The following is a 15,981-nucleotide window of genomic DNA, read 5'->3' as shown; positions in this document are numbered from 1 at the left end:
GGGAAGCAATAAAGGAGTATTTTGGAATTCTTACTGAAGATGAGCTCTCACATTGCAAGCACAGTAGTGTAACAATGCTGCCTCTGGTGGGACACAACTGAGAGCATCAATTCAGGACAAATTACTTAGAGCAGGGCAGTTACAGCCCAAGGCTCGGGTCCTTTGCACACCAAACTAGCCAAACAGAGAGGACTTTGGTTTTACCCCACTGGTTAACCATAAATCACACAAGCAATTTCCTTAGACCCTCCAGTTTCCTAGTATCACCACCAGTGCCACTCATAATGGGGATGACTGGTAATGAAAACCAATACCCCAGTAAAAGAAAAAAGAGGTTCTCCTGATCCCAAAGGACCAAGCCCCAGACCCAGGTCAATATACAAATCAGATCTTACCCACAAATCATGCTGTTGCCAATCCTTTAGAATCTAAAATCGAAAGGTTTATTCATAAAAGAAAGAAATATAGACGAGAGCTAAAACTGTTTAAATGGAATCGGTTACATACAGTAATGGCTAAATTCTTGGTTCAGGCTTGTAGCAGTGATGGAATAAACTGCAGGTTCAAATCAAGTCTCTGGAGTACATCCATACGCATCAATTCCGTGGGTGCTCCAGGGCTGGAACACCCACAGGGGAAAATTGGTGGGTACTCTGCACCCACCAGCAGCTCCCCACCCTGACCCCCCCACCCCAGTTCACCTCTGCCTTCTCCTCTGAGCATGCCGCGTACCCGCTTTTTCCCCCTATCTCCCAGTGCTTGCGTCACAAAACAGTTGTTTTGTGCTGCAAGTGCTGGGAGGGAGTGGGGAGGAGGGGGAATGCAGCTTGCTCAGGGAAGAGGCGGGGCTGGGGTGGGGATTTGGAGAAGGGGTCCAATAGGGGCAGGGAGGGGGTGGAGGTGGGGCAGGGACTTTAGGGAAGGGGTTGGAATGGGAGCGGGGCAGGGATGGGGAAAGGGTGGAGTCAGGGCCGGGCCAGCACTGAGGACAGTTGGTGCCTATTAGTACATCCACAGCTGGGATGGGTCATTCAGTCCTTTGTTCAGAGCTTCAATTTGTAGCAAGCTTCCTCCAGCAGTAAGAAGCAAGATTGAAGAGAAAATGGAGATGATGATGATGCCTTTTATAGTCCTTTTGCCATGTATCTTATGCTTTCTTTGTTCCAACCTGTATCTGCCTTCTTTCAATGGGTCAGTTGTATAGCTGATGATCCTCAATGGGCCATCAAGCAGGCTAGGCAGTGCTGATGCCAAATTGGCTGGGGTGTCACCCAGAAGCATAGCACAAGTTTGAAATACAGAGAGTATAGAGCCAATACTTGTAACTTTAAATACAGCAATGATATATATATACAGATAGCATAATCATAACCAGCAAACCATAATCTTGTCATAGACACCTCACTGACAACCTTTGTACAATATTTGCTGCAAATATATAACAGTGGTTGCAACAATAATCTATATGGTTACAGTTCATGTCAATAATGTCACAAATAGAACCTGAGAGTTACGAACACCAGAGTTAGGAACTAACCAGTCAAACACACACCTCATTTGGAATCAGAACTGGAAGTATGCAATCAGGCAGCAGCAAAGACAAAAAAAAAAGAGGCAAATAGAGTAGGGTATTGTGTTAAACTACTCAAAAAATAGAGGGAAAGTTTTAAAAAAAAGATTTGACCATGTAAGGAAACCATTTCTGTGCTTGTTTCACTTAAATTTAAATGGTTAAAAGCAGAATTTTTCTTCTGCATAGTAAAGTTTCAAAGCTGTATCAAGTCAATGTTCACTTGTAACCTTTTGAAATAATCATAATGTTTAGTTTAGAGAGTTATGAACATTTCAGAATTACAAACAACCTCCATTCCCAAAGTGTTTGTAACTCTAAGATCCTACCATAATGTGGGAATAGGGGCAGAGCTCTTTTGTACCTGCTGCTCACAAACAGGGAAGAATTAGTGGGGGAAGCAAAAGTGGCTGGGAATCTGGGAGGCAGTGACCATGAGATGGTCAAGTTCAGGATCCTGACAGAAGGAAGAAAGGAGAGCAGCAGAATATGGATCCTGGACTTCAGAAAAGCAGACTTTGACTCCCTCAGGGAACTGATGGACAGGATCCCCTGGGAGAATAATATGAGTGGGAAAGGAGTCCAGGAGAGCTGGCTGTATTCTAAAGAATCCTTATTGAGGTTGCAGGAACAAACCAACCTGATCTGTAGAAAGAATAGTAAATATGGCAGGCGACCAGCTTGACTTAACAGTGAAATCCTTGCTGATCTTAAACACCAAAAAGAAGCTTACAAGAAGTGGAAGATTGGACAAATGACTGGGGAGGAGTATAAAAATATTGCTCAGGCATGCAGGAGTGAAATCAGGAAGGCCAAATCACACTTGAAGTTGCAGCTAGCAAGGGATGTTAAGAGTAACAAAAAGGGTTTCTTCATGTATGTTAGCAAAAAGAAGAAGGTCAGGGAAAGTGTGGTCCCCTTACTGAATGGGGGAGGCAACCTAGTGACAGAGGATGTGGAAAAAGCTAACGTACTCAATGTTTTTTTGCCTCTGTCTTCATGAACAAGGTCAGCTCCCAGACTACTGCACTGGACAGTATTGGGAGGAAGTGACTAGCCCTCTGTGGAGAAAGAAGTGATTCAGGACTATTTAGAAAAGCTGGAAGAGCGCAAGTCCATGGGGCCAGAAGCACTGCAGCTGAGGGTGCCAAAGGAATTGGTGGATGTGATTGCAGAGCCATTGGCCATTGTCTTTGAAAACTCATGGCAGTATCAAGCAGAGTGCCCCAAGGGTCGGTTCTGAGGCCAGTTTTGTTCAATATCTTTATTAAAGATCTGGAAGATGGCGTGACTTGCACCCTCAGCCAGTTTGCAGATGACACTAAACTGGGAGGAGTGGTAGATATGCTGGAGGGTAGGAATAGGATACAGAGGGACCTAGACAAATTAGAGGAATGGACCAAAAGAAATCTGATGAGGTTCAACAAGGACAAGTGCAGAGTCCTGCGCTTAGGAAGGAAGAATCCCATGCACTGTACAGACTAGGAATCGAATGGCTAGGCAGCTGTTCTGCAGAAAAGGACCTAGGGGTTACAGTAGATGAGAAGCTGGATATAAGTTGACAATGTGCCCTCGTTGCCAAGAAGGCTAATGGCATTTTGGTCTGTATAAGTAGGGGCATTGCGAGCAGATTGAGGGATGTGATTGTTCCCCTCTATTCAACATTGGTGAGGCCTCATCTGTAGTACTGTGTCCAGTTTTGGGCCCCACACTACAAGAAGGATGTGGAGAAATTGAAAAGAGTCCAGCAGAGGACAACAAAAATGATTAGGGGGCTGGAGCACATGATTTATGAGGAAGGGCTGAGGGAACTGGGATTGTTTAGTCTGCAGAAGAGAAGAATGAGGGGGGATTTGATAGCTGCTTTCAACTACCTGAAACGGGGTTCCAAAGAAGATGGATCTAGACTGTTCTCAGTGGTAGCAGATGACAGAACAAGGAGTAATGGTCTCAAGTTGCAGTGGGGGAGGTTTAAGTTCGATATTAGGAAAAACTTTTTCACTAGGAGGGTGGTGAAGCACTGGAATGGGTTACCTAGGCATTACAGAATAGAACAGCCCTACAGGTGAAAACAGGAGAGTGTGAACAACTGAAAATAGAAAACCAGAATGGGGAGGTATCTACAACGTAAATGAAGCTGGGGGATGCAGAGGCAGCTGTCAGAACAGTGTTACAAGAAAATAAGGACCGGGCCCAGACAAACAGTGAGCATACAATCTGCAGGCAGCAAATAAAGAAAATGGAAAATATGTTGGGAGCCCAGAAGGACATAGTAGCAACAGTGAGGGGAGGAGTAAGTGTGGGCACTGCGGATACCGACAGGTAGGACAATACTTGGAATGGGGATAGTTGGATTGATCCCTAATGGAGAGTCTTGAATGGTCATACTCCTTCTCCAAGAGGTTCCTGAAGAACCCTACGCTCCTGTACACTAGGTTGGTAACAAAAACAGAAATTGACCCAAATAATGCACAAGAATAAAGGAAAACAAGGCAAAGTATTACAGAGATTTCTGATGTTACCGCAGAGCAGGTATGGGCTGCTCAGTTATTGGGACCCTTAGATAAGGATACATGTGTGGACTGGATGGTGAAGGTGTTGGCATGATCCAGGTGGAGGCCTGCAGACTATAAAGTTTTAGTCCAGGCACATACTGGTACTGGACAGCAATACAGAGTGCTGAGGAGCGGTTAGGTGTGAACAGTGTTCTTGTTACCAGATGGGACTGGGTGAAGGAAGTAGTGAAGACAGTGTCAGCCTGACAACTGGAGAGGTTGTTTTATGTAACGGAACAGGGCCCCAGTGAGTCCCCAGAATTGTATGTTATTAAAAAGGAAGTTCTGGCCTTAGCTGCCAGGGTTGTACCAATCGTACATGGACACTTCCCTTGCCCCCATCCCCAGACTTCAATACATTATCTTTTAAGACTGTATTGTTAGACAATTTAAATTAAAAAATGAAGGTGATGTTGGATCCATAGATCCAGCTAGGTGGTACCCAGAGTTAAAACAGGACATTTTTTGAGTGGCTGTAATTTTTCCAGACATGGAGGGACAAGTGGGGAAAGGAAGTAAGGACAGGAGAATGGAACCTGTCCAGGCAGTAACTTTTGCCAGCAATGGGCCCCCAGATCTCTGAGGGGAGCAGAGCCAGAGGAAAAGGGGCCCCAATGCACTATGGCATGTTAGAGGAAAAGGACGGGGAGGTGCAATGGGCAGCAGAGGAGCAAGAGTTAAAAATGGATATAGGTATGGATATGGGTATCAGATGCAGAATAGAGTATGGCTGAAAGTGGAAAGGGTACACTGAGAATGGAGGCATGAAGGAAACTCATGATGACAGGAGAACCAAAAGAGAAATGGGATGGGAAGCTCACAAGTGAGATACTGCAGAGGGTTGTACAGTTAGAGAGGCAAGAGGAATTGATTGACAGTGCTCCTGTAACTCCCATAATGGATTCTAAACCATTAGCACCACCCTGGTAGGGGTACCTGCCTCCCTAGAGTCCCCCTGAGGTAGTAGCTCAACTACAATATGATAATGGGGGCATCCCATTGTAAAGGGAGATAATGGAAACAAACATGCCCCACTATGTTTATTGACACTGGTGCATCAGTATGTGTGCTTGGAGAACAGAGACTTTCTGAGGACGCTGTGGGAACAAACAATTCAATACAACTAGTATCATATACAGGGGAGACAATGGAAACATTTATCATGAGACTGATCCTGACCCGTATAGGAAATTGGGATTCATGGGTAAAATATTGTGTTTAGAAGCAGGATCAAACTGGGAATGGGGGTGAGGAGGATGGAATATTGGGCATGCCTTACCTTAATGAGGGGATACTCATTGTGGATTTAGCCAATGGGTTCCTATGGAAAATAGTGAAGAATCAGCAGAAAGGAGCCTACCATCAATCAAACATAGGCCTCGCCCCTGACCCATCAGGCCTCCTGCCCCTGGGGATATTACTTCTAGGGTCAAGACAGACACATGACCGGAAGCAAAAGGTGTCATGTGACCCCCCCCAAGAACTCCTCCCACCACCCTCTACCAATCAGGATGGGATGTGCGCCCTCTAGGACTGCCCCAAGAGGAGATTTGACCAATCTAGGGGAGTTCCAGGGCAAGATGATCCGTCCAGAAGTGGGGCTGTGATCCCTCTCAGAACTCCTCCCACCTCCTTCTACGAATCAGGATGGGTTTCAGCTGCAGAGGACCTCCCAGAGAGCAGATTTGACCAATCTGGGGGGGAGTTCTGGAGTGGGGTGATCTGCCCAGAAGAGGGTCATGGGACCCTTCTAACAGCTTCCTCTACTTCCCTCCACCAATCAGAGCGCAGCGGAAGATGCCAGTTCATACCAAGAATGCGTGTTTTAGAAATTGTGGAAAGGCTGAGAGGAAACATGGAGTCCTTCACCACCCCCATGAGAACTTCGGACTTTGTTTTAGCTCTGAGGGCCTTTGACTGCCTGTGGAGGAAGCACTCCATCAGTGACAGTTCCAAGGAGGAGGGAGGAGCAGCCATAGGGAGCCCTTTGGCCCAGCCCTTGATGGTTATGCTGGAACCCGACCCTGAAACCCAACCACTCATGAGGAAGACCGACGAGTGTGATGGCCTCTCATCATCTACCCCCCTAGAGAAGGAAGGCAACTGTGGCTCGCAGGAATCATCAGTGGACAAAGTGAACAAAAAAGACGTTGCTCAGGTAAATGAACGATTAAGAAGAGAGGGTCAAGTACGGGGGGTTATGGGGGTAAGAACTGACCTAGGGTTGTGTAAATCTAAAAACAAGCGGTGGGGGGCTTATACTGTTTCTTTTCTGAAAATCTCTCAACAGCTCAACAATGCCTTTCTAGAGGACTGGAGGCCCTGGACAGCATTGCATCAGACCGTGAAGATGAACTGGGCCCGCCTTGTTTTTGCTCCATGCCAACAGAAATTATTGACGAGGACGCCGAGGATGATGGCTATATGGATTTAAGGAGGAGGCTTGGCATGGAACTAACTGAGCCAGCGCCACATTGTGAGCATAAAAATATCATGTGTTCTATTGTATGTGTTCTTGTTTATGCTGTCCTTCATCACTGCCTTAGGGAAAAGATTTTGAAGATTGTGAGGGCTGTGCCATAGATGCGCCAGCCCAATGACACCATGATTATGTCAGTTGGACTTCAAAGGATATAAACTGCAAGCTCCGGGACCTGTGACCTGACCTGTGTTTGGAAAACTTATTAAAGTAAATACCGTGCAATTCGGTTGAGACTTTGACAGTGTTTTAAAGAAAATGACCAAACCGGAAGATGCCTGCTTAGAGGGTTATATTGATCATCTGGTCCACACAAAAAGTTACAGAATGCTGTTTAAGAAAAAGACTATCTCAGTGGTTTGCGCATTGGCCTAGTAAACCCGGGATTGTGAGTTTAATCCTTGAGGGGGGCTATTTAGGGATCTGGGGCAAAATCAGTACTTGGTCCTGCTAGTGAAGGCAGGGGGCTGGACTCAATGATCCTTCAGGGTCCCTTCCTGTTCTATGAGATAGGCATATATCCATTATTTAAAGAAATCTAAAAGGATTAAATTAGTGAATGGTGAGGGGGCAAACGTGATATAAAATTTGGTAGCTGTGAATAAAAGTATCTATTGAAAAGGGCTTTGTGACTATCTGTGTTTCTGTTAGAAGGTCTGTGTGGTCCTTAAGTAAGATAAAGTTTTTATGACGCCTCTTGGTTTGTTTTCAAGGGCTGTATGTGTTTTAAATAAAAAAAATAGTTTGTGAGAAACTAGCTCTTGTGTCCTTGTGTAAAAGAGAGGCATTTACAGCAAAAATGCTGAAGTGTGTGTAGTAGAATCTTGTGGGGAACCCTCCCCAAAAATGTGTTTAAAGTAAAGCAAAAAAAGGCTTCTATATAAAACAGGGATGTTTGAGACATGTGTTTGACTACAATAGAGCTGACTCACCCTGTTGAGCTGATGGTTTAACCACACCCCCACTGAATAGCCAGGGTGACTATTGAGTCTGTAGGTCTAGATGTGATTACCCACCCTTGTTGCCATAGGCGTGTGCAGCACATTTCATTAGGGTGTGCACCCAGGGAATTTTTTTTTTAAAGGTGAACATCATAAAGGTTGGTGTGTGCGAGGGAGTGTGGGGTGTGGAAGGGGGTGCAGTGTGCAGGAAGAGACTAAGGGCAAATGATTGGGGCAGAGGAGGGATGTGGGGTGTATGAGGGGGCTCAGGGAATGGGGTTGGGTGCAGGAGGGGTGTGGAGTTCAGGAGGGGGCTTAGGGAAGGGGGTTGGGGTTGGGATGCAGCAGGGAGCTCAGGGCAGGGGGTTGGGGTGTGAGATGCAGTCAGGGGGCTTAAGGCAGGGGGTTGGGGTACAGGAGGGGTGTGAGATGCAGGCAAGGGGCTTAGCGTAGGGAGTTGGGGTGCAAGGTGCAGCAGGGAGCTCAGGACAGGGGGTTGGAGTGTCAGGTGCAGGCAGGGGGCTTAGGGCAGGGAGTTGGGGTGCAGGCAGGGGGATCAGGCCAGGGGGTTGGGGTGTGTCATAAACAGATAGCTAAGGGTTAATGTCTCTTTCACCTGAAGCACCTGACCAGAGGACCAATCAGGAAACCGGATTTTTTCAACTTTGGGTGGAGGGAATTGAGTGTCTGAGTCTTTTGTCTGTCTGCCTGCTTTCTCTGAGCTTTGGAGAAGTAGTATCTACTTTCTAGTCTTCTGTTTCTAAGTGTAAGGACAAAGAGATCAGATAGTAAGTTCTATGGTTTCTTTTCTTTGGTATTTGCATGAATATAAGTGCTGGAGTGCTTTGATTTGTATTCTTTTTGAATAAGGCTGTTTATTCAATATTCTTTTAAGCAATTGACCCTGTGTTGTATCATCTTAATACAGAGAGCCCATTTGTATGTATTTTTCTTTCTTTTTATATAAAGCTTTCTTTAAGACCTGTTGAAGTTTTTCTTTACTTCAGGGAAATTGAGTCTGTACTCACCAGGGAATTGGTGGGAGGAAGAAATCAAGGGGAGATCTGTGTGTTGGATTGCTAGCCTGATTTTGCATTCCCTCTGGGGAATAGGAAAGTACTTTTTGTTTCCAGGATTGGGAACAGAGAGGGGGGAGTCTCTCTGTGTAGTTTCACAGAGCTTGTGTCTGTGTATCTCTCCAGGAGCACCTGGAGGGGGAAGGGAAAAAGGATTATTTCCCTTTGTTGTGAGACTCAAGGGATTTGGGTCTTGGGGTCCCAGGGAAGGTTTTTCAGGGGGACCAGAGTGCCCCAAAACACTCTAATTTTTTGGGTGGTGGCAGCAGGTACCAGGTCCAAGCTGGTAACTAAGCTTGGAGGTTTTCATGCTAACCCCCATATTTTGGACGCTAAGGTCCAAATGTGGGACTAAGGTTATGATAGGGTGCAGGAAGGGTGTGGGGTGTGGCAGGGGGCTCAGGGCAGGGAGTTGGGGGGTGGAGTGCAGGCAGGGAGCTCAGGGCAGGGAGTTGGGGTGTGAGGTGCAGGCAGGGGGCTCAGGACAGGGAGTTGGGGTTGTCATAACATTTTTTCCCAGATCTGGACCTTAGCGTCCAAAATATGGGTGTTAGCATGAAAACCTCCAAGCTTAGTTACCAGCTTGGACCTGGTAAAGCAGCCACCAGCCAGGAATTATAAAGTGCCTAGCTCACTGTGGTCTCCCCAAAACCTTCCCTGGGGGACCCCCAGATTCAGATGCCTTGAGTCCTACAACAAAGGGAAATAACCCCTTCACCTTGTTTCCTGGTTACTTCCTCCCAGGCTGCCCTCCCTGGAAGACCCTAGGAGATTCCCTGCTTCCAGTCCTGGAAACACAAGTACTGAGAGATCTAATCTCTCCCCCTCACCCAGAGGCTATGCAAAGTCAGGCTTAGTAAATCTAACACAAAGAGATTTCCCCCCTGACTTCTTCCTCCCACCAATTCCCTGGTGAGCTGCAGACTCAATTCCCTGGAGTCCCCACTAAAGACAAACTCCAACAGGTCTTAAAAAGAAAGCTTTATATAAAAAGAGTGAAAAAGGACATAATATATAGTCTCTGTATCAAGGTGGCAATATACAGGGTCAATTGCTTAAAGGAAAAAAATGAATAAACTGCCTTATCCAAAAAGAATACAATTTAACACATTCCAGCAACTACACACATGTAAATACAAAAAAAACAATATAAACCTATTGTCTTACTATCCTCGTACTTACAACTTGGAAACAGAAGATTAGAAAGCAAGGAGACAGAAAGATCACTCTCAGAGCCGAGAGAGTCAGACACAAGACAAAGAACAAAGAATTCACACCCAAACTTCCCTCCACCCAGATTTGAAGAAGTCTTGTTTCCTGATTGGTCCTCTGGTCAGGTGTTTTTTGTTACCCCTTTCCAGGTGAAAGAGACATTAACCCTTAGCTATCTGTTTATGACAGGGGTGCAGGAGAGGAATGGGGTGCAGGTAGGGGGCTCAGGGCAGAGGGTTAGGGAGTGGGGTGCAGGAGAGGTTTGGGCTCTGGCCCGGAGCCACTTACCTCCATCCGCACGCTCCCTGCCTGCCTGCCCCGGCCCCACACTGCGCCACTCACCACATCGCTGCATGGCCCCTGTGGGGTGGGAGGACACAGGGCTCCACATGCTGTCCTTGCTATGCTTCCAGGTACCTCCCCTGAAGCTCCCATTAGCCATGGTTCCCTGCTCCTGGCCAATGGGAGCAGCGGGGGGCGGTGCCTGGAGCAACTTACAGAGCCCTCTACCCCACTCCCCCCGGGGCCCCAGGGACGTGCCCAGCCAGTCATGCCGGCTGCTTCTGAGAGTGACGCGGGGCCTGCAGCACCATGGGGGGCAAATCCAGTGGGCCGGATCCAAAGACCTGAGGGGCCGGATCCAACCTGCGGGCATTAGGGTGTGCCTGGGTACACCGCATGCACAGAACTATGCTTGTTGTCATCAGGGTTAAACGGATTAGTGATCAGGAATTAAGTTTAATGGGTGAACACTGATAGTAAGGGAGGTGGGTACGTGGGGATGGTGAGCTCTGGTTAATATTAAATTAAATATAACCCCAGGAGTCTGTAGAATGCTATTGGACAGTTTAAATATAACCCAGGAGTTGATTGAATGCTATGGGTCACTCTTTCTAGCAACTCAAAGTCATTAAAATAATATATTTACAAAAATAAACAAGCGTCTAACCCAAAATTGAAATGTTTCAAGGGTTCACAAATCTCTGCCATACTTTTATACAACAAGCTGTTATAACCTTAGTCCCAGATTTGGACCTTAGCGTCCAAAATATGGGGGTTAGCATGAAAACCTCCAAGCTTAGCCACCAGCCTGGACCTGGTACCTGCTGCCACCACCCAAAAAATTAGTGTTTTGGGGCACTCTGGTCCCTCTGAAAAACCTTCCCTGGGGACCCCAAGACCCAAATCCCTTGAGTCTCACAACAAAGGGAAATAATCCTTTTTCCCTTCCCCCCTCCAGGTGCTCCTGGAGAGATATACAGACACAAGCTCTGTGAAACTACACAGAGAGACTCCCCCTCTCTGTTCCCAATCCTGAAAACAAAAAGTACTTTCCTATTCCCCCAGAGGGAATGCAAAATCAGGCTAGCAATCCAACACACAGATCTCCCCTTGACTTCTTCCTCCCACCAATTCCCTGGTGAGTACAGACTCAATTTCCCTGAAGTAAAGAAAAACTCCAACAGGTCTTAAAAGAAAGCTTTATATAAAAAGAAAGAAAAATACATCCAAATGTCTCTCTGTATTAAGATGATACAATACAGGGTCAATTGCTTAAAAGAATATTGAATAAACAGCCTTATTCAAAAAGAATACAAATCAAAGCACTCCAGCACTTATATTCATGCAAATACCAAAGAAAAGAAACCATAGAACTTACTATCTGATCTCTTTGTCCGTACACTTAGAAACAGAAGACTAGAAAGTAGAAAGTACTTCTCCAAAGCTCAGAGAAAGCAGGCAGACTCACAAAAGACTTAGACACTCAATTCCCTCCACCCAAAGTTGAAAAAATCCGGTTTCCTGATTGGTCCTCTGGTCAGGTGCTTCAGGTGAAAGAGACATTAACCCTTAGCTATCTGTTTATGACACGCCCCCCAAATTGCAGACAGTGGGGAAGCTCACTGGCGGCGATTTCCTTCTAGAACTTGAAATAAACAGATTAATACAACACATGCACCTTTACATATACTACTAAGTCTATAACTAACAGACTTCTACATTTTAAGAACACTTTTTAACTACTGAATTCTGGGAAACTCTCATGGGAGAGTGCATCAGCAACTTTATTAGAAGCTCCTGTGATGTGTTGAATTTCAAAATCAAAATCTTGGAGAGCTAAACTCCAACGAAGAAGTTTCTTGTTGTTCCCCTTGGCAGTATGAAGCCACTTTAGTGCAGCATGGTCAGTTTGTAGTTGGAACCGCCGTCCCCAAACATATGGGCGTAGCTTTTCCAGGGCGTACACAATGGCATAGCATTCCTTTTCACTGACTGACCAGTGACTTTCCCTCTCAGACAGTTTCTTGCTGAGAAACACGACAGGATGGAAGTTGTGATCTGTTGCTTCCTGCATGAGCACTGCTCCTATACCACGCTCAGATGCATCCGTGGTTACTAGGAATGGCTTGTCAAAATCCGGGGCCCTGAGCACAGGGTCAGACATGAGCATCGCCTTAAGCTGGGTAAAGGCCTTTTGACACTCATTAGTCCACTTAACTGCATTTGGCTGGGTCTTTTTGGTCAGGTCGGTCAGTGGGGCAGCGATTTGGCTGTAGTGTGGTACAAATCGCCTGTAGTATCCGGCCAAGCCTAAGAAGGATTGGACCTGCTTTTTGGACCGTGGGACAGGCCACTTTTGGATAGCATCCACCTTGGCCTGTAGGGGGTTTATGGTTCCTCGACCCACCTGGTGCCCCAGGTAAGTCACTCTGTTTTGGCCTATTTGACACTTTTTGGCCTTAACAGTTAGTCCTGCCTGCCTGATGCGCTCAAAGACCTTTTCCAGGTGTAGTAGGTGTTCGGGCCAGGAGTCTGAAAAAATGGCCACATCATCGAGGTAGGCAACTGCAAATTCTCCCAGTCCAGCTAGTAGACCATCTACCAGCCTTTGGAAGGTGGCGGGTGCATTTCGAAGGCCGAAAGGAAGGACATTGAATTCATACACCCCCGCATGGGTGACGAATGCTGACCTCTCCTTGGCAGGTTCATCTAGCGGTACTTGCCAGTACCCCTTGGTTAAGTCTATTGTAGAGATGAACTGGGCACATCCCAACTTCTCCAATAGCTCATCGGTGCGTGGCATTGGATAGTTGTCCGGACGAGTTACAGCATTTAGCTTACGGTAGTCCACGCAAAAGCGTATTTCCCCATCTGGTTTGGGTACCAGAACCACTGGAGATGCCCATGCACTGGTAGATGGGCGGATTATACCCATCTGTAGCATGTTCTGGATCTCCCGTTCTATAGCAGCTTGGGCATGAGGAGACACTCGGTAGGGTGGGGTTCTGATTGGGTGAGCATTACCTGTATCAATGGAGTGGTATGCCCGTTCAGTCCGTCCTGGGGTGGCTGAGAACAATGGGGCGAAGCTAGTGCACAGCTCCTTGATTTGTTGCCGCTGCAGACGTTCCAGGGTGGTTGAGAGGTTCACCTCTTCCACGCCACCGTCTTTTTTCCCGTCGTAGTAGACACCGTCAGTCCACTCAGCATCCTCTCCCTGGACTGTAAACTGACAAACCTGTAAGTCCCTGGAATAGAAAGGCTTGAGAGAATTAACATGGTACACTTTAGGCTTTAGTGAGGAATTGGGAAATGCTATGAGGTAGTTTACAGCTCCCAGGCACTCTTGGACCGTGAATGGCCCTTCCCATGATGCTTCCATTTTATGGGCCTGTTGTGCCTTCAAGACCATAACCTGGTCTCCTACCTTGAAGGACCGATCTCTGGCATGTCTGTCATACCAGGCCTTTTGCTCTTCTTGAGCATCCTTTAGGTTCTCTTTAGCAAGGGCTAAAGAGTGTCGGAGGGTGCTTTGTAGGTTGCTTACAAAGTCCAGAATGTTAGTTCCTGGAGAAGGCGTAAACCCCTCCCATTGCTGCTTCACCAACTGTAATGGCCCCTTAACCTCGTGACCATACACAAGTTCAAATGGTGAAAACCCTAAACTGGGATGTGGTACAGCCCTGTAGGCAAACAGCAACTGCTGCAACACTAGGTCCCAATTATTGGAGAATTCGTTGATGAATTTTCGTATTATGGCCCCCAAAGTTCCATTGAACCTTTCCACCAGGCCATTGGTTTGATGGTGGTACGGGGTGGCAACCAAGTGATTCACCCCATGAGTTTCCCACAGTTTTTCCATGGTCCCTGCCAGGAAATTAGACCCTGAATCTGTAAGGATGTCAGAGGGCCAACCTACCCTGGCAAAGATGTCTGTTAGGGCCAGGCACACAGTGTTAGCCCTGGTGTTGCCCAGAGCGACTGCTTCTGGCCATCGGGTAGCAAAGTCCACTAAAGTGAGTACGTACTGCTTTCCTCTGGGCGTCTTTTTGGGAAAGGGCCCAGAATATCCACAGCTACTCGCTGAAATGGAACCTCAATTATGGGGAGTGGCTGGAGAGGGGCCTTGACCTGGTCTTGAGGCTTTCCCACTCTTTGGCATACCTCACAAGACCGGGCATACTTGGCAACGTCCTTGCCCATCCCCTCCCAGTGGAAGGACTTTTCCAACCGGTCCTTGGTTCTGTTCACCCCAGCATGGCCACTGGGATGATCATGGGCTAAGCTTAAGAGCTTCCCCCGGTACTTAGTTGGAACCACCAACTGTTTTTGCGGCTGCCATTCTTCCCGGTGTCCACCAGAAAGAATTTCCTTGTATAAAAGTCCTTGGTCTATAACAAACCGGGATCGATTAGAAGAGCTGAGAGGCGGTGGGGTGCTCCGTGCCGCCGCCCAAGCTTTCTGAAGGCTCTCATCTGCTTCCTGCTCAGTCTGGAACTGTTCCCTTGAGGCTGGGGTCACCAGTTCTTCCTCAGACTGTGGACTTGGGCTTGGTCCCTCTGGAAGCGATGTAGGTGATGGGGTTGTTTCCGTTGCTGGTGAACCGCTCTCCGCTGGTGCACCTGAGGGTATTTCAGGCTCTGGCTGAGCCTTTTGGGTATGGCTGTCTTTTGCTTCTGCCAGTTCTGGCTCGCTGGCGCCCTCTGGCGTTGAGGTTGAAGATGTGGTTGCACTTGCTGGTGCTGGTTGCTGTTCCAGTTCCGGGCCTGGGACTGGAGATGCTGTGGCTGTTTCAGTGGTAGGCATGGAATCCGGGTCCACTACCTCTGTCTGGGTCTCTGGTAACACAGACGGGGCCTCTGTGGACGGTTCAGGAACAGGAATGGGTCTGGAAGCTTGCCTGGTTTGGCTACGTGTAACCATTCCCACTCTCTTGGCCCGCCTCACCTGGTTGGCCAAGTCTTCCCCCAGTAGCATGGGGATAGGATAATTGTCATAGACTGCAAAAGTCCACATTCCTGACCAGCCTTTGTACTGGACAGGCAGTTGAGCTGTAGGCAAGTCTACAGCTTGTGACATGAAGGGGTAAATTGTCACTTTGGCCTTTGGGTTGATGAATTTGGGGTCAACGAAGGATTGGTGGATAGCTGACACTTGTGCCCCCGTGTCTCTCCACGCAGTAACCTTCTTTCCGCCCACTCTCAAATTTTCCCTTCGCTCCAAGGGTATTTGAGAGGCATCCGGGCCTGGGGATCTTTGGTGTGATGGTGGTGTAATGAATTGCACTCGCATGGTGTTCTTGGGACAGTTGGCCTTGATATGTCCCAGTTCATTACACTTAAAGCATCTTCCATCTGATGGGTCACTGGGCCGAGGTGAGTTACTGGAGACTGGTGAGGTTGAAGGGTAGGGTATCTGTGGCTTTACTTGGGTGGTATGTGGGGTCTTTGGCTGTCCTCGGTTGTAGGGTTTATGGTCTGTGTGCCCCCTGGGGTAATCGTTCCCCTTGACAGTAGCTTTCTTGCTTTTTGCCAGTTCCATCCATTTGGCTCCAATCTCCCCTGCCTCAGCGATATCTTTGGGGTTTCCATCTTGTATGTACCGTGTGATGTCTTCAGGAACACCATCCAAGAACTGCTCCATTTGTATGAGGAGGTTCAGTTCTTCCAAGGTTTGAATGTTGTTTCCTGTTATCCAGGCCTCATAGTTTTTTGCAATGTAGTAGGCGTGTTTGGGAAATGACACCTCGGGTTTCCACTTTTGGGTTCTGAAGCGCCGACGGGCATGATCTGGGGTTATCCCCATTCGGTATCTGGCCTTGGTTTGAAAAAGTTTATAGTCATTCATTTGCAGCTTAGGCATTTCA

General features: G+C 47.4%; 1 protein-coding gene across 1 annotated transcript in view; it reads right to left on the bottom strand.

Moving 5' to 3' along the window:
- LOC127032167 (serine/arginine repetitive matrix protein 2-like) overlaps nt 1-14,055 on the bottom strand; it is an 82,206-nt gene extending 68,151 nt beyond the window's left edge. Inside the window, exon 1 of the mRNA XM_050919173.1 lies at nt 13,741-14,055. The gene's annotated coding sequence lies outside the window, so the exon portion shown is untranslated. The remainder of the gene's footprint in view (nt 1-13,740) is intronic.
- Between the last annotated feature and the right edge of the window lie 1,926 nt (nt 14,056-15,981).

Source organism: Gopherus flavomarginatus, chromosome 12 (assembly GCF_025201925.1).
Source record: "Gopherus flavomarginatus isolate rGopFla2 chromosome 12, rGopFla2.mat.asm, whole genome shotgun sequence".
NCBI classification, from domain to species: domain Eukaryota; kingdom Metazoa; phylum Chordata; order Testudines; family Testudinidae; genus Gopherus; species Gopherus flavomarginatus.
This window is presented reverse-complemented; position numbering and strand designations above follow the sequence as displayed.